At 44.2% G+C, this 21,441-nt stretch overlaps 1 protein-coding gene across 1 annotated transcript in view; it reads left to right on the top strand.

Moving 5' to 3' along the window:
* Nucleotides 1–20,752: 20,752 nt before the first annotated feature.
* LOC121357318 (ubiquitin-associated protein 2-like) overlaps nucleotides 20,753–21,441 on the top strand; it is a 90,563-nt gene continuing 89,874 nt past the window's right edge. Inside the window, exon 1 of the mRNA XM_041474490.1 lies at nucleotides 20,753–20,808. The gene's annotated coding sequence lies outside the window, so the exon portion shown is untranslated. The remainder of the gene's footprint in view (nucleotides 20,809–21,441) is intronic.

The raw sequence follows: 21,441 nt of genomic DNA, 5'->3' as shown, positions 1-21,441 counted from the left end.
TTTTGATTGTGCCACTCCCGAATGATTAAATTGTATACAAAAACTCATTCTCACTGAACCGAGAATTTCCAGTTCCTGAGGCTCAAAAGGAGCCACAGGGAGAAACTGTGTCCAAATTCCCCATCCATCCACAGGGTTCGTGATGGCTTGCAGAACCCCTGGAGGGATGTTCTTTGGGATCGGCCATTCACTCACTGGCAAGCCTACCAAGCATGTTGAAAATGGGGTTTTTTTGGCCTTGGAAGTGTCAAACAAATGCTGTCCAAACCCACTTCATTGGCCAAAGTCTCCCAAACATTCTCTTTTGGCTGGGCCACGGGCAAATCTGCCTCATTGCTCAAGGCAATAGGTGAAAGGATGAGGCACATGAACAACACCTGACTGAACCCCCTGCTCATGGCCCCACTCCCTGTGAGAGACTTTGCAATGCAATGATACCCAAGTCCCGAAAGAAACCCCAAGTCTATGAACTCCTTATATGTTGGTCGAGGAGGTGTCCACAGTCTTGTCATCTCCTTCTGCCTGCGCGCTTGTCTGTTTCCTTGATCTGTGTCTGTCTGCGTCTGAGTCCGGTAGGGCTTCACGTGTCTTGCTGACACCCACTTCAGTCCTTGCTCTGTGGAGACACAAGCAAAACCCTTGCCCCACGTAATTAGTTTGAAAGGACCTTCAACTCGCCCTGTCTCCAGGTTCCGGATCAAAACAAAAGGATTCTCCCTTAGCTTTGCCTGCGTACTATTTGTAAAATGTCTGATAATTGGTGGAGTCAGATCTGAAAAAGAGCCATTTAGAAAATTCAACACATACAGAGCTTTGTTCAACCGCATGTGAGGTGTTACTTCTGCCTCCCCCCTTTTTTGTTTATCCAAGAGGGATTTCAGGGTGTGATGTGTTCTTTCAATGATTGCTTGACTTGTGGGAGAGTGTGGAATACCAAAGGTATGCTTGACTCCCCACTCTTTCAGAAACCTGTCAAGCACCTTCCCTATATAAGTTGGTCCATTATCTGTTTTTATTTCCTGTGGCACCCCTAATGATGCAAATGCTTGTAGAAAATGTTGTGTGGCATGTTTTGCAGTTTCCCCTGTATGTAAAGATGCAAAAATCGCTCCTGAAAAGGTGTCGACTGAGACATGAATGTTTTGAGCTGTCCAAAAGATGGATATTTTGTGACATTAACTTGCCATAATTGAAGACTCTGCAATCCCCTTGGATTGACTGCTCCAGTAGGACGCAGGTGGCTGCACAAGCTGACAATCTGGACATGCACTGATGATTTCCTTCGCTTGACTTTTTGAAATGTGAAAGGATTCTATCAACACCTGTGCATTTTGATGAAAAAATGCATGACTCAGTCTTGCCTGTTCAAAAATGTCTTGTAAAGGTTGTGAGATGGACATTGTCAATTTGTCTGCCTGGGCATTCCCTTCCGCTAGAAATCCTGGAAGAGAGGAATGTGCCCTAACATGAGCGACAAAATATTTGTGTTCCCTGCTTTCTAGCAAATCCTTCATACATAACAAGTATGAACATAACATTTCATTGTCTGACTCTTTTAAAAGTGAACCTTCCAACCGTTTGACCACATTTGCAACGTATGCTGAATCTGTGATCAAGTTGAGTGGTTGCTGAAACAACTGGAAAACTCTGACCACTGCTGCCAATTCCATAATTTGTGGTGACCCTTGTACTATTTTTATGTTTTAATCCCATTTCCCTGAGACTGAATTTTTCCATGTGTTTACTGATTTGTGAGTCTTCCCTGAGCCGTCAGTGAATACTGTCAAACCCGTCCAAGGGTTCCTCACTTACTTTTGGTTTCTCCCTGAAAGTCACCCTTGCCTTTAGCAATCTGTGACTTGGGAAATGAATTGTGCAAACACCTGGATACCCTAACAATGTGATTAGTAAATCTTTTGATTTCTGAATTGCCCAATCAAAGTATTGTTTTTTCAGTGGTAGATAAATTGTTGAAAATTCTCTGCCTGACATTGTCAGCAACCTTGTTCTCGCTTTGATTATGATTTGTGAAGCCATCTCCAGATCCATGAGGATGGTTCTCGGAGACCTGTAAGATAAAAACACCCACTCTATGATTAAAAGAGGGTCTCTTTGAGACAAATCCCACTAGAAAATCAAATCATATAACTGTGTTTTTTTCCCCCAGCACTGCCAAAGAGAAAGGCAGTGTCTCTACAAAATGATGTGCTTGTTTCTGTTCGATGATTTCTGCAATTCTCTCGAGAGTTTTCCGTGCTTCAGGTGTGAGAGTTCTGGGAGATTTGATGTCATCGTTCCCTCTCAAAAGGTCAAACAATGATGAGATGTCATCATTTGTGATTCCCAAGATTGGTCTCATCCAGTTGATTTCTCCCAAAAGCTGTTGCAGGTCCTGCCAAGTTTTGACTTCCCAGCTGATCTCCAGTTTCTGTGGTTTTATTGTTTGCTCTGTGATCTTCCATCCCAGATATTTCCATGGTGCGACCTCTTGAATTTTTGATGTGCTGATTTCCAGTCCTGCTCTCTGCACTTCTGCAATCACGCAATCACGAGCTTCCTGCAACTCCCATTGTGTTGATGCTGCAATGAGCAAATCATCCATATAGTGAATTGTCAGGGTCCGCTGTTATGTGTCTCTGCCCCGACACGGGGAAAGGTGGTTCTGGGCGGCCGCGATCGCAAAGGATGAGTCTGGACTCTCAGATTCTCGGTCTTCAGTCTTGTTTATTATCTCTTATCTACAAAGTTTTCTCTGTGCCCAGCCGAGGTCCGCTCAGCAGGACAGTCAAGTGCACTCTCCCCCGCCCACAGGGCGGTTGTGTCTTTTATAGTAAAAATTACGTGTGCCATATTTACCTTTATTTCCCAATACTATTCACCCTTATAGACAAGTCTACCTTCACCATGAACCAATCCCCAAGTGCCAACATCACCATACAAAATGGAAGACATGAAGAAGAAAGAAGAACACAGGACCACGCCCTGAACCCTCCATCTTGCCTTCATGACCCCCCTGTACCTATTTTTCCAAAATTTATATTTCCCTCCATAAATATACCATTCACACCCAAGAAGCTCCCATTTCCTCCTTCACAGGTTCTTCTCCTTTTGATGGATCGAAATCCAACCACCAAACCCTTTTGGCATCATTCCAGGGTTTCCGAGCCCCCCAGGGGCTCCCCTGGTGTCTCTGCACATCCACAGTGATGTGCTGAGATCCCACAGTGAATGATTTTTGCTTCTGGATACTTCTTCCATGCTGGAGACAGAGCTTGAGCCACGTACCATTGGCAGATAGTCGGCGAGTTTTTCAGGCCTTGTGGCAAAACAACCCAATGGTACCTTTGCAGAGGTTCCTCCCTGTTGATGCTTGGGACAGAGAATGCAAATCGAGGAGCATCATCTGGATGAAGTGGAATGCTGAAGAAGCAGTCCTTGAGATCGATGATCACAAGTGGCCAATCTCTCGGAATCATTGAAAGAGAAGGAAGTCCCAGTTGAAGTGGTCCCATGTCTTTAATGACTTTGTTGATTTTTCTGAGATCATGAAGCAATCTCCACGAACCTGAAGTTTTCTTCCTGATGACAAACACTGGAGAGTTCCAGGGGCTAGTTGTTGGTTTGATGTGTCCTTTCCGTAACTGTTCCTCAATCAAATCTTTCAGAGCACTCAATTTTTGCCATCCAAGGGGCCACTGGTCCACCCAGACAGGATTGTCCATTTTCCAAGTCATTTTCAGAGTGGTGAGTGCTGCAGTGACCCCCACTAAAAATCCACTTCCATCTTTGTGCCCCATTGTATCAAAAGATCCCGTTCCCAAACTATGATGGGCTTCCGCACAACGAAAGGACGGATGATTGCCGTCTTTTCCCCTGGTCCTGAGACAACAATTGCCTCCTCACTCTGCAGACATAGGGAGTTCCCTCCTATGCCTGAGAGAGAGGTCAAGGGTTCGACTAACTTCCATTCCCGGGGCCAAAAGATGTATGAAACTACTGTGAGGTTGGCCCCTGTGTCGAGCATTCCCCTGATCACGATCGACTTTCCACCACAAGTCAATTGACAGATGATTGTGGGTCGATCTCAACCTATATGTTTCACCCATGAGGCATGTATTTCCACATGGTCAGCAAAAGAACACCCTCACTGATCAAACACCGACATGACCTGTTCCGCTGCATGAGGTGGCAAGGCAATAGCTTTAGCTATTGGAGTATTTTCTGGAACAGTCATTGGTGGCCAAAGAGCTTTGGCCAAAACTGTCAGCTCTTCGTTTTGATCTGCTGAGATGATCGAGGGATAAACAACAAGTCCAAGAGTACTACTTCTGTCTTTCCCTATTATTAAAAAGTCTTGTCTTTTCTGTAAAGTTCCAGTGACACCCATGGATATCACTGCATGACCCTCGTCTAAAAAGCATGTCACTTTGGAACTTGCCAGGGTGCATTGAGCTCCTGGTGGCAGTAACTCTGGGTCACTGGGGACCCCACAGATTGTCCTACTGAGGGAGTCAACTTGTCGTTCCCCGATGATTGTCCTGTTTGGTCTTGTGTTGCCACCATCACTTGTGTCATCGCGCGCTGACGATTCATGCTCTTTTTCGAGTTTCCTGGATGCGGCAGAGGTTTTCCATCGACATCCGTCTGCGAGTGGCAGTCACTGGCAAGATGCCTCCCTCTCCTGCACCTGGGGCAAATGTCCACTGGCTTTTGTGTCTTTATAAGTTGTGGGCAGTTTCTCTTAAAGTGTCCATGGGCCCCACATTTGTAGCATTGTCCTGAGTTGTTGCCCTTGTTGAGGGTTGCAAGAAGCTCCTTGAACATTGTTTCCATCTGCTGTTCCATCCGCTGTTCCATCCGCTGATCCATCCGTTGCTCTACCCGTTCCTCCACGATGGATGTAACATGCTGAGGTGTCCCCACCTTGCTGCACGCTTCCATCATCTCCACCAGAGAGGGTTCATTGTCCAGCATCGCGCTGATGATTCGCCTGCACTCTGGATTGGCATTGGCAAAGGCGAGACTCCTGAGTAGATGTGGTTTCACCGCCTCATCGGTCACTTGTCGATCCATCGCCTGCGCGAGACGATCTGTGAACGAAGAGAAAGGCTCTGAAGGACCTTGCCTAATGCTTGAGTAAATGGTGTCTTGAACCCCCGCTGGTGCGATTTGCAGGATTGCTCTTCGTGCCACTTCTTTGATGTCTGCCAACACATCTCATGGAAGTCTCACCGCTTGTTGCGCTGGATTGTCCTCCGGGGGATCACCTGCCAACTGTGCCAAGGTGAGATTCGCATTCGGTCCGCCCTGGTATCTGGCTCTCAGCTCCTCGAGCATCCTTCTCCATCTTGCAGTCCACACAAGGGACTGTGTATCTGTAAGAATCATTGCCACAAGACATTTAAAATCATAAGGTGTTAAATCATAGATGTTGAAAGTGCTCTTTAAAAGCTGCTTAAAATATGGAGAGCTCAGTTCATTGTCTCTGACCGCTTTCATTAAATCCTTAACTATTTTGTGATCTAACTGTTCCCATCTTGGGTTTATGGCCCTGTGCATCATAAGTCACCGGCATCACAAGAGCTTCTGCGTCTTGTACCACGTCTTTCTTTCATTACTTTTTTCTGGATGTCTGTCCAATCCACTACCGTGGATACCTGTTGGTAGAGTGGAGTCGTCTGCTGTGGTTGCTGCCCTGCTGCAGCCTCTCCCATATTTGGACTCACTGGCATCAGCGGCATCTGTGCTTCCGTTGACTCCGGATGAGGAGCAGCATCACCTTGAATTGCCTGAAAAAGCTGAGGAAGATGAGTCATCAACTCTGGACAAGATAGAATCCCCAAGTGTTTTTGGCCTTCTGCCAGGGCTCATCAGCCCTCTGCCAGGGGCCCAAGCCATCCAGGTCACCCAGAGGAGTGTCCTGGGTTCCGACACTCAAGTGCCTCAGTCAATAGGGAAAGAGAGAGGGAAATGTGGCCGGGAAATTAGGGTGAAAAGGAGGCTGTGTCTTCTAAAAATTTGCAAGACCCCAGGGGAAATGCCCCATCGCCTCTCCCTTTATTCAAATAAAGTTACAAGACTCCTCTGTCTCCGTTTTGGACATAAACCTCTGACATAATGGATTAATTTTCCTGACAAATTGTGGATTTGTCCAGGATACTTCCACCAGCTGGGGGTGGTGGGCAGTGAGTGGAGCTGAAGGCATGCCTCACTCAGTTTTGGTGATCAGCTCCGCTTGGTAGCGGCTGGCACTGGGTGATAGATTGGGGGTCCCAAGACTGTCCAGGAGACAGATGAGTGGCGGACCAGGGGGCTCTGTGAAGAGTCTGCAGGGAAGGACCACTGAAAATCTCACTGGTGAGTACAATGTGAACTTTGGGGAGTAAACCTGAAAGGGCACAAATGGAGGGTAGTGCAGGTAAAGCCGGGAAGGGGTCCCAGCAAAAGGGATGATGATCCCAAAATGTCTCTGAAGAGTTCCGTGGGAGAATGTTGAGTTGGTTTGCACATTCTCCCAGAGGTAATTTAGGACATGGATGACCAAGGGGGGCAGTAAGTGAAAATCAAGAAGGGGTCTCGACAATCCATGCCCGGGGGGGACAACAAGGAGAGTCTAGAAGGGGTGTTGGCAACAGGGGATGGATGGATGGATGGATGGTGTTGGTATGTTGGGAAAGGATTGGTTGAAGGGGAGTGTGGAGAAATATGGTTAATGCAAGGAGCAGCAGGACTGGGCATGGAGGTATGTGACTGGGAGCACGGGCCGGGGGCCTGTAGGGAGGTGTGGGGCCAGGTTGGGGCTGTGGGACAGCTACAGGCTCAGCACAAGGCAGTCCCTGACCCTGCTGCCTTCCCAGGCAGGGAGGCCCCTGGTCCCCATGGGCCTCTGGGACACCCTGGCTTCCTGTGGTGCTGCCAGCTGTGACCACCAGGTGTGCTGGGGGGGGACATGTTTGGACACTGGCAGGATGGGGACTGGCTCTAATATATGGTGTGTGGCAAGGAAGGTGAGCACAAGGAGGAGGAGGAAGGAATATCTAGGAAATGCGGATTGTATGTGGAAAGATTAGGATTTTCTTGTAAGGATTTTGTTGCGTCACTGGAGAAAGAAATTATTTTGAGCTGTGGGAGAATGAGTACCTACAGGCAGTAGCAGGGGAATTAGAGGAAGGGCAGAATAAGCCCCTGGACGAACTGGTTAGAAAGATACAGCAAGTCTATGTAACAAGGGATGAGGAAAAGGCAAAGGTGATGGCAGAGTTATTACAGCCCCAGAGAAATAAACTGCAGGGCCCAAGGGAGCTCCCAGGACAGAGGAGACCGGGTTGGCCACAAGGAAGTGGCAGAGGCATTCCCTCCTCAGCAGGGGAGAGCCAACACAAACAGCGTTAGGGAAAGAATCAGTGTGCTATCTGCAGGGCAGAGGGACACTGGAAGTGGGAATGTCCACAGAAACGGCTGGATCCACAGGAGGAGGAAGTCCAGAGGATAATGGAGATGGATTGTTAGGGGTGTCAGGGGCTCCCATTATACCAGGGACCCACCACACTGGAGCCCTTGGTAACTTTTAAGGTGGGTCTGGACCGAGAAGAGCTGTGTTTCCTGGTAGACACAAAGGCCTCTCAATCCACCTTGAATTTTATCCCTAAGAGGGGGGAATTGTCAAAAAGATCATTGATTATTCAGGGGGTGAGTGGAAAAGATGAGTGGGTGTATTTTATTCAACCACTACTAGTAGATGTGGGAGACAGGTTTGAAATGCATGAATTCCTGTTTGTTCCTAATTGTGATTGTAATTAACTGGGAAGGGCTTTGACGACTGAAGTGGGAATGCAAATTAGCTTTGTAAAATACTACGATACAGAGGCTAACACTGAGGTAACTTTGTGTAAAATGTCTGAGAAGGCTTATGCTGAAATAAACCCAGAAGTGTAGGCAGCCCCGGGGAAATATAGAAAATTAGATATGGAGCCTCTCCAAATTACTTTGAAGCAACCAGGACAAGTAGTGTCTCAAAAGCAATACCTTATTTCAAGGGAGGGAGGGAGGGAGGGAGGGAAGGAAGGAAGGAAGGAAGGAAGGAAGGAAGGAAGGAAGGAAGGAAGGAAGGAAGGAAGGAAGGAAGGAAGGAAGGAAGGCAGTTACAGCCTATCATTGAGTCCCTCCTAAAGGCAGGTCTTTTGGAGCCATGTATGTCTCTCTATAACACCCCTATCCTGCCGGTTAAGAAAACAGATGAAACTTACAGAATGTCCACAGAAACGGCTGGATCCACAGGAGGAGGAAGTCCAGAGGATAATGGAGATGGATTGTTAGGGGTGTCAGGGGCTCCCATTATACCAGGGACCCACCACACTGGAGCCCTTGGTAACTTTTAAGGTGGGTCTGGACCGAGAAGAGCTGTGTTTCCTGGTAGACACAAAGGCCTCTCAATCCACCTTGAATTTTATCCCTAAGAGGGGGGAATTGTCAAAAAGATCATTGATTATTCAGGGGGTGAGTGGAAAAGATGAGTGGGTGTATTTTATTCAACCACTACTAGTAGATGTGGGAGACAGGTTTGAAATGCATGAATTCCTGTTTGTTCCTAATTGTGATTGTAATTAACTGGGAAGGGCTTTGACGACTGAAGTGGGAATGCAAATTAGCTTTGTAAAATACTACGATACAGAGGCTAACACTGATATGTCTCTCTATAACACCCCTATCCTGCCGGTTAAGAAAACAGATGAAACTTACAGAATGGTGCAGGACATAAGAATAATAAATGAAATTGACAAACCAAGGCACCCCTCAGTTCTGGATCCCTATACAATCCTGAGTTAGATCCCTTCTTCACATCAGTATTATTCAGTACTGGATTTGAAGGATGCTTTCTGGGGGTGTCCAATTACCAAGGACAGTAAACAGTATTTTGCCTATGAGTGGAAACAGGAGGAAGGAGGGAAAATGGTAAAACAATTGACATAGACAGTCCTCCCACAGGGATATACAGAGTCACTGGTTTTGTTTGGGCAAGCCTTGCAGAAAATATTAAGATTACACCACCCTCAGGAGTTAGGTTGTTGCAATATGTAGATAATTTGCTTTTATCAGGGGAACAAGAAAAGGTGGTTGAAGAGGCTACTGTAAAGTTGCTTGATTTTCTTGCTAAAAAGATATTTAGAGTGTCTGAAAAGAAAGCACAGATGGTAGAGAAAAAGGTTAAATATTTGGGACACATTTTGACTGGAGGTTTATGGTGTATTGATCCAGAAAGAATATAAGGGATTTTACAAGTACCATTACCCCAGACTAAAAAAAAAAGTTATGGCAGTTTTTAGTGTTGGTGGGGTACTGCAGAGCATGGATTGAGGATTTTTCTGTTTTAGCCAGACCTTTATATGACCTTTTTAACCCAAAACAGTTCTAATGTTGTGGTATGGACACCAGAAGGAGAGTGAAGCTTTAGAAAATTAAAAGACAAATTGATTAATGCCCCAGTCTTAGCTCTTCCAGACACAGAAAAAGAATTTGAGTTATATGTGGTTGTTAAACAGGGCCATGCTAAAGGAATTTTGGTACAAGAACACGGGGGAACACGGCAGCCTGTTGCTTATTTTTCTAAGGTGTTAGACCCAGTAGCCAGAGGCTGCCCTCATTGTCTGCAGAATCATGCAGACATGATTTTGATGGTACCAAAAAGTGACAATGGGAAAATATCTGATTGTTAAAGCTTTACATCAAATTAAAGCTTTGTTAACTGAAAGAGCCTCTAAATGGATGACCAGTGCTCAGTTATTACAGTATGAATCTTGTTTAATGGAACAGGAAGATTTAGAATTGACAAGTGGGCAAGGGTTTAACCCAGGCTCCTGACTGAACGGCCCTGGAGAGAGGGGCCAGGAAGAAACCCAGGACTGCATTCAAGTGATAGATCTCCAGACATGGACTAGGGAAGATTTACAAGACACTCCCTGGCCTGAGGAAAAAAATGTGTTTATTGATGGGTCTTCAAGGGTGATAGAAGTGATTTACAGGATACACTATCATTAAGGGAAGGGAATTAGAGGAAGGGTGGAGGTTGCCACCCACATGGTCAGCTCAGACAGCGGAGCTGTATGTGCTTGTGAGAGCCTGTGAATTATAGTGGGACAAGATAGTGAATATTTTCACTGATTCTAAATATGTATATGGGGTGATACATGCATTTGGGAAATTATGGGAAGAAAGAGGTTTATTAACCTGCAGGAGAAAAATGTTAGCTCATGAGAACTTAATTTCTTGCCTATTGAAGGTGGTGAATTTACCAAAAGGGGTGGCAATAATACATGTTAGGAGACTGTTGTGATGAACTCTGTGTGTGGAGACACAAGGCTTGACTCCATTTCAGAAGGCTGATTTATTATGTTATATATTATATTAAAATACTACATTAAAACTATACTAAAAGAACAGAGAGAACAGAAAGATCAGAAGGCTACAAAGAACAAGAATAGAATAGAATGCATAACAAAATCCTGTGACTGCTCACAGCCTTGGCACAGGTGGCTGTGATTGGTCATCAATTGAAAACAATCCACATGGACCAATGGAAGATGCACCTGTTGCATTCCACAGCAGCAGATAGTTATTGTTTACATTTCTTTCCTGAGGCTCCCAGCTCCTCAGGAGGGAAAAAATCCTAGGAAAGGATTTTTAATAAAATATCATAGCTACAGGAGACACCAGGCATGTGCTCAGAGGAGGCAATAGGTCATGGACTGGCTAATGAAGAGACTCAGAAAACTGCACTGTTGCCAGAAATTTCTAAGATCCTCTTCTTACTCTCAGTAGCCCCACTGCTGCCACAGAAACTCTTTTCCACCAGAGGAGCTTGAGATAATTAAAAATAGTAGAGCAGAGGAAAGAGGGGATACTTGGTTTACAAGGGATGATAAACAGTCAATACCAAAAGCTCTGGCCCTACAAATATTAAAACAAATCATAAGGGAGCAATAAATTCCCTTTCTCTGAAAGATTTAGGTGTCCTGTGGCTGCTATCTGGTGGGAGTCCTTTCTTAAAAAAATATCTTACATAGCATAGTTTCTATTTTAACATTATATTATAACCTAAAACTATATTTAACAAACTACTTAAGAAAATTAATACAGCATAACTTTCTAACATAACACATACAATACTCATTTTAATACTTGCGAAAAGCCATTCATAAAATACACATTTTTCACAAGCTCCATGAAGGAAGTCATTGAGGGTCTCAAGGATTGGCAGAAGCCTTCATCAAAATGTACACTGCAGTGGGTCTTTTTACTCTGGCAAAGCAAGCAATTGAGGGTTTGTTGGAATGTTGGGGGACACAAGACAGATGATGGATTTCGGACCTGGTTAACATAAGAGATTTGATAACAGGATGCCTTGGCAAAAGCAAACGTAACTTTGAAAATTAGACTTAGATTGCAAGAAGACTAAATCAAACAGGTTTACTGGAAAAAGAAAATCCCATTAAACTCTGCAAGCAAGAAATGTTGTTATATGCATAAGTTTGTGTATGTGATTGTAACCTAATCATTGTAGTACACATTACTAGTCTCCCTGAAATAGTATATAGGCGTTTGTATCCCACAATAAAATCGGATTCTGATCACCAAGTCAGTCTCCCCGTCTCTCTCCATTGCCAACGATTGGTGCCCCATGTGAGGAAATTAACCAGCCTGACTGGCGGCAGTCGGCGAGCCCCTGGAACTGATCGTGAAGGTGAGAGAACCGCGTTTGGGCCCGCAATCGCCTGTCTGCTGCGACTGACAGGTGAGCCAAGGGAACTAAAGGAATGGGAAATGCCCAAAGAGACATCTATGAAACCATGCTTGCCCTTCTGGACAAGCATGACTTCCCCATCCTAAAGGAGGACCTTAAGTCACTTTTATTCATGTCCTGGAGAATACTTTTTAAGACGTTGAAAAAGAGACAGCGTTCAGATGCTGCCGGCCCCCTATCCAGTTCTGTCTCTCCTCACTCTGACTCTCCCTGCCCGCTTGAAACTGGCACCTCTGATACTGAAGAGCGGCCGTAGCCATCAACCTCGCCCCTGCCCAGACAAAGGAGGGGAAGGTATCCTTTCTCATGGTTGTTAGCAGTTTATATCGCTGACCATGGCTCGAGAAGGGGGAGCCCTTTGATCCAGGGCCGATAGACTCAGATTATGAGACTTCTCCATTCCCTCCTGACCCTCTTGCAAAATGGATGCAACTAAAGAAAAAGGCCCTTAAGGAGGGGGACCCCCAAACTTGCAGGAAATCTCAGCATTTGAAAACGGACTGTTTTGAAAAGGGGGAGGCCAGATCCAAAACTCCCGGTATTTGCCCTCGGTGCCGTAATCAATGTCGGTCCGAGCATGATTTTGAAGGGTGTCCAATATCGGGTGTGAAAAATGCATATTTTATGATTGGCTTTTTGCAAATATTAAAATGAGTATTGTATGTGTTATGTTAGAAAGTTATGCTGTATTAATTTTCTTAAGTAGTGTGTTAAATATAGTTTTAGGTTATAACATAATGCTAAAATAGAAACTATGCTATGTAAGATACTTTTTTTAAAGAGAGGAATGAGGTACTCACACTGAGTCCTGTCACAGGACACCTAAATCTTTCAGAGAAAAAGAATTTATTGCTCCCTTATCAGAAGAAACTAACTTCTTCCCGCCTCACTCAGCTCTGAAGATGCCATCAGGATTAAGAGGAAGAAGTTGACACTGACCAGACAGAATCCTTTGTTTGAATGGAAGTTGTGCATCATGTATGAGATGTATGGATATGCAACAGGCTATTGCTTCTAAGGGTTAATCCTCTGTCAACGTGTGTCCTTTTTTGGGCTTATTTTGCCCAGAAAGAGGTACCCAGACTGTCTGTAACTCTTTGTTTTTATTGTCTCGTATTGTCCTAAATCCTAATTGTCCAAATTTTTATTACTCTAATTATATTACTAATTTTATAACCATTTTATTACTATTAAATTTTAAATTTTTTTTTTAAAAAGTGATTGGCATTTTTCACATTGTTAAGATTGATTTTTGTTTAGTCTCAGTGATATTAACTTTAAGTTCTTGTAGAGATACTTTATTAAGGTTAAGTTTTAGTGAAGTTGATTTTAAATTTTCTTGAAGTATACCTGTTTGAGTTATAATTCCTTTGCTATACTAGTGAATGACAAAGTCTGAATGAATTTTTGTCAAAATTTGCTCATTTAAATTACAAGATAACACGATTTTTTTATAGAAGAAAAATTTTTGCTATTTTATTTTTTATAAGTAGTACTGAAGAATGAGTCTCCATATTATGACTGTTATTAGTTATGAGTCATTTAATGCTTTCTTTTTTACTTTTTTGCTTTAATGTCATATACGTCTAGGAAAATATAACCTCAATTTCTTAAGACAATTTCTACTGATATATTAAGTAACCCTGATTATGCTGTTAATTTAATGATGTGAATTCACTGACTTTTTATAACAAGCATTACTTTATTAATTTGCTATTTGTCTATGGTACCATTGACTAACTAACGATAAATGAGAAAGCCAGCTACTTTACAAACCTTCACTTATTGTTGTATAGCTATTTATAAGACATATGTTATTTTTCTAACTACTATTACTAAGAGGTTTCTAAAATGTATTAAAAAGACTCTTCCAGTTAAAAGCCTGGACCCTGGCCAAGTCCTGGCCTTAACTAGTAGAGAAAATTTTCTGTACCAAAATTATATTCAAATAATTTTTACTTACCGAATTTGGTCCTATAATAGCTAAACCTCCTTTTAAGGTGAACTTGGAAATCTTACCTGGGAATGATTTTCCAAGCCCTCACTTTAAAAAATAAAGCTTGCCAATTACTACAGGCTCTAAGTAATAGTACAATATTTAGGAAATTGATAATGTATTGTTTTAAATCACTATTCTATTTTTCATGTGCTACTAGTTGTATATATTATCTGATTTATTTTTACTTAGTATAAGTTTTTTGTTACATATTGTTAAGCTTTTATGTTACCTTCATGTTCATAAGGAGAAACACACGTTATTAAAAACCAAAAAATTAGGGGGAATATAGCTCCTCCAGAACTTTACACTAAAAACAACAAAAAAATTTTTTTGAAAGCAAATCAAATCATATCAAATTGAATCCCATACCTTCCTGAAACACCCTTGGAACCCAAGAATTAGAGTTCCTGGGTTCTGTGAAATTGGATTTTTGTGTTAATTTTAAATACATGCTCAAAAGCTACACCATGTTCTTACAATGCTCATCACACTCCACAATTCAAACTCTTCACTCCATTGCTCATACCCAAGTACCAATGACTAAGCAGGTGATAAAGCAGCTCAATACCTGTGTAGCAGAGCATACTGCTCTGTTTTTGTCTCTTTTCATTTCTCCCTTGCCTGCAAGCCATCCTAATGACCAGTTTGAAAGGGACAGGATGCAAAGGTCTATTTTTATCCTTGTCTGGATCTTGAGCCCTGCAGCAGCAGGTCAGGAGCAGCCCAGTGTCTGTGTTCCCAAAGCTCCTGGGCCCTGTTTAGGGTGTCTGGTACTGTTGGAATGTTGGGGGACACAAGACAGATAATGGACTTTGGACCTGGTTAACATAAGAGATTTGATAACAGGATGCCTTGGCAAAAGCAAACGGAACTTTGAAAATTAGACCTAGATTGCAAGAAGATTAAATCAAACGGGTTTACTGAAAAAAGAAAATCCCATTAAACTCTGAAAGAAAGAGATGTTGTTATATGCATGTTTGTGTATGTGATTGTAACCTAATCTCAGAGATTAATTAATAAGGCTATTAAAAGAGTATTTTTGGTCGAAAGGAAAGGGTGTAACCTAATCATTGTAGTACACATTACTAGTCTCCCTGAAACAGTATATAAGCGTTTGTATCCCACAATAAAATCGAATTCTGATCATCAAATCAGTCTCCCTGTCTCTCTCCATCGCTGACAAGGGTTGTTTGATTTATGCTAATGCAAATAATAGGGTTACAAAGAAAATTGCCAGAGGAGGGAGGCCTTGGGCTGTATGCCCCTTCCAAAGATGTCAGGTGGATTTTACTGAAATGCCCTGAGTGGGAAGGTTTAAATATCTTCTGGTAATAGTATGTCAGCTAACAGGGTGGCCAGAAGCATTTCCAACTGCTTCAGCACCTACAGGATCAGTTATTAAGGTATTTTTGGAACAAATAATCCCAAGATATGGGATTGTGGAAGCAATAGACTCAGATAGGGGAACTCATTTTATAGGAAAGATCCTTCAAGGGGTTATGACTGCTTTAGGAATACAATGGAACCTCCATACCCTGTGGCACCCCCAGAGCTTTGGTCAGGTAGAAAGAATGAATGGAGAAATAAACACCTTTTGAAGATGGTGATAGAAACTAAGATGCCATGGGTACAGCTTTTGCTACTGGCTTTGGCAAGAATAAGGGCCTGACCCAGGGGAGATACTCAATTATCTCCCTTTGAATTGATGTTTGGAATTCCTTACCCTTGTAATTCTCAACTTAGTGGGGGGTAGAAATATGTAATGTATATTTAAAACAATATGAGGCCAGGGTACTGTCTCTTGTGAAATCTCTTTGACAGGAAGCTCAGTTGGCACAGACCCCTGCCTTTGGACTTGGCTGTTTGTAATATCCAACCAGGAGATTGGGTTCTAGTTAAGGAGTGCAAAGAAGCACCACTGATGGCAAAGTGGTGTGGACTTTTCCAAGTGTTGCTGACCACAGAAACAGCTGTCAAGACAGCTGAACATGGGTGGACCCATCACACCTGGGTGAAGGTCTCTAAGGCCCCAGAGATTTAGACATCTCAGCTGGAGGAGAAGGACAGGAGGCCATGACTGACACTCCGCAGGAGTGAATCGGAGCAGTAGCCAATGCGCTGACATCAGGAGAAGGCCTGTGTGCCTACCCACAAACTGCCTGCTGAAATAGTCTGTATGGGCATCCTTCCCTTCAAATATCCAGCCATTGGGGGACAAATCCTTGCTGTCATTGTTTTCTGTTAAGTGCTTTCTGTGCCTTCACTCATCACAGGTGGTGTGGATGACAACTTGAGAATTAGATTAGGTAATTAGATTACACCATTAGAATGTTTTTCTTAATATTAATAATCCTACTTTTATATTGTCAGTTAGATTCAGGCCAGAGGTAGAAGAATTGTTTTTTTAGTCCTAGGAAAAGAAGTAACAAAAACCTTTAACCTGAGCAATTGTTGGGTCTGCAGATAGGCCAGGAGGATCTGAAGACTGGCCATGGGTGGCCAGCCGAGTCGAACCTAAATGGTGGGTCAGCACCCTGAGTAAAGTCCATAATGGGATGGGATTTTGGGATGAGGAAGGAAGTCCATGGTGAGTTCATTCTTCTGAAAAAGGCATTTATTGTCTAAATAAAACAGAGGACATATACATGGAAAAAAGTATTTGTGACTGGACTTTATATTTGGGTTTAGACTGTTGGACCCCCAACTGCTCTCCTTACGATTGTTCCAAATATCAAGGCAGATGGAATCAAACACATATTAAGCTCACTAATGGTATCTGGGTAAGGTGTTCCTACCATAATTACTGAAGAGATTTTGAAGGCTGTAAAGCAGTGGGGAGGGACAGGTGCCGCTCTTCTTCCCCCCGGCTAGCTGATGACAGGAGGCGGGGAGGTGGCAGAACCCCCCTCGAGCTCCGTTGAATCCCAGGTGTCAGCTGTTGGCGCCTCATAAACCACAGGGGCGCACACGGGTCCCAGGGTAACTTTATTTGATGGTAAACTTCCCCTTTTCTTCTCCCAGGACCCCGAACAAGGGGCAGACAAGAACTTATATGTGGGGCAGGTCTCAGGGGAGGGTACAATCTTTAACAAATCAGAAGAATTGGAAGTAAAAAACCAGGCGGGGATTACAATGTATAAACCAATAAAAATCCCAAGGGAGGAGAACAGTTTCAGTAAACTGACAAAATTTGGGGAAATAGAAACTAGCAACTAACTGACGAAAAATCTGGGAAAAGGCGGGGACAAAAGGGAAACAGCATAAAGAAAACTACCAAATTACAAATCAAACAATAAACCTACTAACAAAACAAAAAGCACACTGCAACAGACAGTTTTTTTGATCCCTTATTTTTAAGCTCCCCCGAGATAATTCCACAAGTAGGACACATGTTGTCCATGATTATCAGTGGAAGTGGCAACACCAGAATGGAACTTGAACCCTTTTTAATAGGTTCTGGTCCAGATCTAACAAAACAGATCTGGGATGTAACTGTAGGTGAAAACTGTTGTGGTTTGAATTTATTTTATTGATTCCTTGTTAAGTGGTTCATTCTGTTGTGCCCCCATGTTCTCCCTGAGTTGGTTTACCCCTGGGTTTTACCCTCCCTCAAAGCCCCTCATATCATTCCCCACCCCTTGTTCCAACTCTTTCCCTGCATGTCAAGGCAACCCAGCCCTTTTGTTGCCAAACCTTCCCTGCCACTCTCACCTTGGGCCAATCCCTGACTACACCACCCCTTTGAAATGCCCCTATTCCTTGAAGCCCCATTGGCCCATGTGACCCATCCTCTCCACCCTCCTAACCCAATTGGCCCCAGACATTTGATGTAATCCCCTCACTCCTCCCCTGAGGATTCCCTATTGGTTAGCTGTTTGTATCCACCCCCTGAGTTGTATCTGTATAAAACCCCTTGCACAATAGTGCTCAGTGCTTTTTCCTTATGTTCCCTTTACTTAGAATAAACCCTTCCTTGTGGAACCTCAAAATGGAGAGCCTCCTCCTTTCTCTTCTGCCTGGTCCCTGTCGTGGCTTGTATCTGGCACCATAGAGCAAGTGTCTCTAAAGGTTCTGCCTCTGGTAAATCCCCATACTGAGGCAGTTCCCCACTCCTGGCACAGCATCAGAGTTCTAAGAGCTAGCCCAGGCTCCAGTGGGCTGCATCAGGAAACCTCATGTGGGAGCTAGGAAATGCAAATATTGTGATTCTTATGGTGGGGCAACTATTGTTGGAGGACTGTTAGGCCCAGGAAGCAAGCTGTATTTTGACCCACCAAATCATGATGAAAAATGGAAAAGCTCCTTTGCCAATGGAACCTGGACTTTGAAAGCACATTGTTGGATTTGTGACGAACATGCTTATTGAAGGCTACCTCCAAACTGGTCAGGGATATATTATACAGGGTATATTACACAATTGTTTTTTTTTTACTACCACAAGTTCAGGAAAATCAGTTAGGGATCAAAGTATATGATCTATTAGCAGAAGTTAATGAAAAATTAAATTACTCAAATATCTGTTTGCAAATAGATGACAACGGAAAAGTAGTAAAACAGATAACAAAAAAATTAAGAAAGCTCATGTATTGATGCCTTAATTTTTAGCTTTCATATTCCTCAGATTCTGTGCTGCCTAGGTATGTAGTTCTGAGCTTCATATTAAGTGTCAGTAAGTTCTCTTCACAGGGTAGTTAGACAAAACAATCCTTTTCCAGCTTGAGACCAAGGACAACCATTACAAGTTTCAGGCCCAAAAAGCATAGACAACAGAGAACTGAAGAGAAAAAACAAGGAGGATGGAATGTCATAACCTAAAGCTGTAATTGGACAATTAACCCCAGTATGCAAATGGATCAAAACCTATAAAAGTGTGAAACCTCGTGACCGGTCATCCATTTTGTGACCATTTTGGGTCCCTCTTGGGTGTAGCCCTGGCCAGGCTCTTGTTCTGTCCAAGGTGTGTCCTTTTAAGGCCTTTCAATAAATACCTACTTTATTCTCTTAGCTCTGTCTAGTCTCTGTTCCAGGTCAGCCTTTTCAAGGCATCAGTTCCAGTCCAAACATAGAATACATGAGAAAAGATGGACATGTTTTTGTGGACTATGGGTTAAACCAATGCTGTTTTTCCTCTTATGTGCTATAGCAACTCTAATCTTTTTACAGTGCATGATACCTTGTCTAGTGCAGCTCATTCAGCATGTGATCAAGGGGATGCAGTAGTAGCCATGTCTACTGATCCAGAAATGGCTACAAAAGGACAGAAAATGAGGTCACTGCAAATAACCACAAAAAAAAAATCCAGGAAGAAAAAATTAAGACAATTATTTATAAAACAAGAAGAGGGGGGTTTGAAAGAAATGAGAGGGATGTGTCTTCGACCGGTCATCCATTTTGTGACCATTTTGGGTCCCTCTTGGGTGTAGCCCTGGCCAGGCTCTTGTTCTGTCCAAGGTGTGTCCTTTTAAGGCCTTTCAATAAATACCTACTTTATTCTCTTAGCTCTGTCTAGTCTCTGTTCCAGGTCAGCCTTTTCAAGGCATCAGTTCCAGTCCAAACATAGAATACATGAGAAAAGATGGACATGTTTTTGTGGACTATGGGTTAAACCAATGCTGTTTTTCCTCTTATGTGCTATAGCAACTCTAATCTTTTTACAGTGCATGATACCTTGTCTAGTGCAGCTCATTCAGCATGTGATCAAGGGGATGCAGTAGTAGCCATGTCTACTGATCCAGAAATGGCTACAAAAGGACAGAAAATGAGGTCACTGCAAATAACCACAAAAAAAAAATCCAGGAAGAAAAAATTAAGACAATTATTTATAAAACAAGAAGAGGGGGGTTTGAAAGAAATGAGAGGGATGTGTCTTCACAAACTGTGGGCCTGCTGGTAGATAAAGCCAGATACTGACTGATAGGTGAAAGAAGCAATGGGGGGGAACCATCAATTCCATAGCAATTTCACTAATTGACACAGACTGTTGCTCACTCAAGGCCATACTAAATTATTTGACTTAGGGGAAAAGAACAGAGATACAAAGAAAAAGAAGGGGGGGAGGCACATTAGAAGAGAGTCTTAGGTATTAGGAGATTCGGGAAGTCTGTACCCCTCAAGTACCTCAGTCAATGGGGAAAGAGAGGGACATGCGGCTGGGAAATTAGGATAAAAAGGAGGCTGTGTCCTCCAAAACTTTGAGAGACCCCAGGGGAAATGGCCCATAGCCTCTCCCTTTATTCAAATAAAGTTACAGGACTACTCTGTCTCTTTTTTGGACATAAATCTCTGACATCATGGATTAATTTTCCTGATAAACATAATCTGGCAATCTGAATGAGCTTTAATCTGTGACATAAATGACTCCTGCCAAAATCCTGGAGGGCAGAAAATAAAGGCCACTTTTTAAAAGAAGCCAAAAAAACTCAGAGCTCCTAGTTTGAACTGCTCCTTCGACCAGTAAGAGGTACTGATCCATGATTCTGAGCGTTCACCTTGTTCCTAAACCCATTCCACCATGGCCCAGGCTGTTTCCTAGGGTGCTAAGTCTTTGTCTCCCCACAGCCTGACAGATAGCTAAGGTGGGGCTGCCCGTCCCCGCACATACCCTTCCCTCTCGGGCTCCGCCAACGCATCAACCCTCCACGGAGCGACCCTAGGAACGGCTGCGGCCTTCTCTCAGTGCCATCTGCGGAGCAGCCGGCAACAGCGACGAGCCATTGCAGAGAAGACCCCTCACAGAGACGCACCCTACACCACCTCCCCTCAGCGCAGCTTTGAAGGGGTTTAGCCAACCCTTCCGCTGCGCGGGCGTTTGGGGGGAAGGGGCAAAGCCCTGGTTATATGCGTGCCAGGGCAGACGGAAGGGCTGGTGAGGAGTGGAGTGCGCAATGTGATGTCATGTGATGTCGCGTGGTGGGGGAGCGGCCTCACGTGTGCGTGGGGAAGGAGGGGGAGCCAGGCAAGTGGTCACGTGACTGTGGTGAGGCCACTGCTGCTTTGTGAGCACATTGGGCAGGTATCGCGTAGGGGGGCTTGGGTTGTCTCCTGCGGGGAGCGCGGGGTGAATGGATGGACGGGAATACGCGCGCGTCTGCCCCCTTCTTCGCTGCTTGCCCCGTGCGCGTGGTGGCTGTGGTGGACTTGCGCGCTCAAGGGAGGCCTGGTGTCCCTTCCCATCTTAACGGTCTGGGGGCGGCTGTTGGACCCTTAGCGGTCTGAGGCCCTGGGACGGGCCTGCCGCTTAGGGCCGGTTCCTCATTCTGGTGTGAGCTGTTGTCCTGCGGCGGCTGTCTGCTAGGACCGCCCTTCCCCGCCGGGCCTTCTGCCCCTTCCCAGCTGCGGGGGGAATGAGGGTGGTGGCGTGAGGGGAGGTGGCTCTGCCCTACTTATGCTGGCGGCCGCCCGAGGTATGCTTCGTCCTGCTCTAGATTACCACCTTTCCCCCTTCCCCCCATTTTCTCAGGGGCGCGGTTAGGGGACGCTGAGTAGGCCGCGGGTGTGGGTAGCTCCTGCCCCAGACGGGGTTCGTGTGGGGAGGGGAAGCCCACCTGATGGGTGTCGGGAGAGGTGGATTCATTTTCTGCCATTTTCTATTCTGAAGAGGAGGTCTTGTACCCCCTTCTCCTCATTTCTCATCTCGTTATAGCTG

This window comes from Pyrgilauda ruficollis, unplaced genomic scaffold (assembly GCF_017590135.1).
Source record: "Pyrgilauda ruficollis isolate IOZ18807 unplaced genomic scaffold, ASM1759013v1 scaffold324, whole genome shotgun sequence".
Classification (NCBI taxonomy): Eukaryota; Metazoa; Chordata; class Aves; order Passeriformes; family Passeridae; genus Pyrgilauda; species Pyrgilauda ruficollis.
The sequence above is the reverse complement of the archived record's forward strand: the minus strand, read 5'-3'. Positions and strand labels throughout refer to the sequence as shown.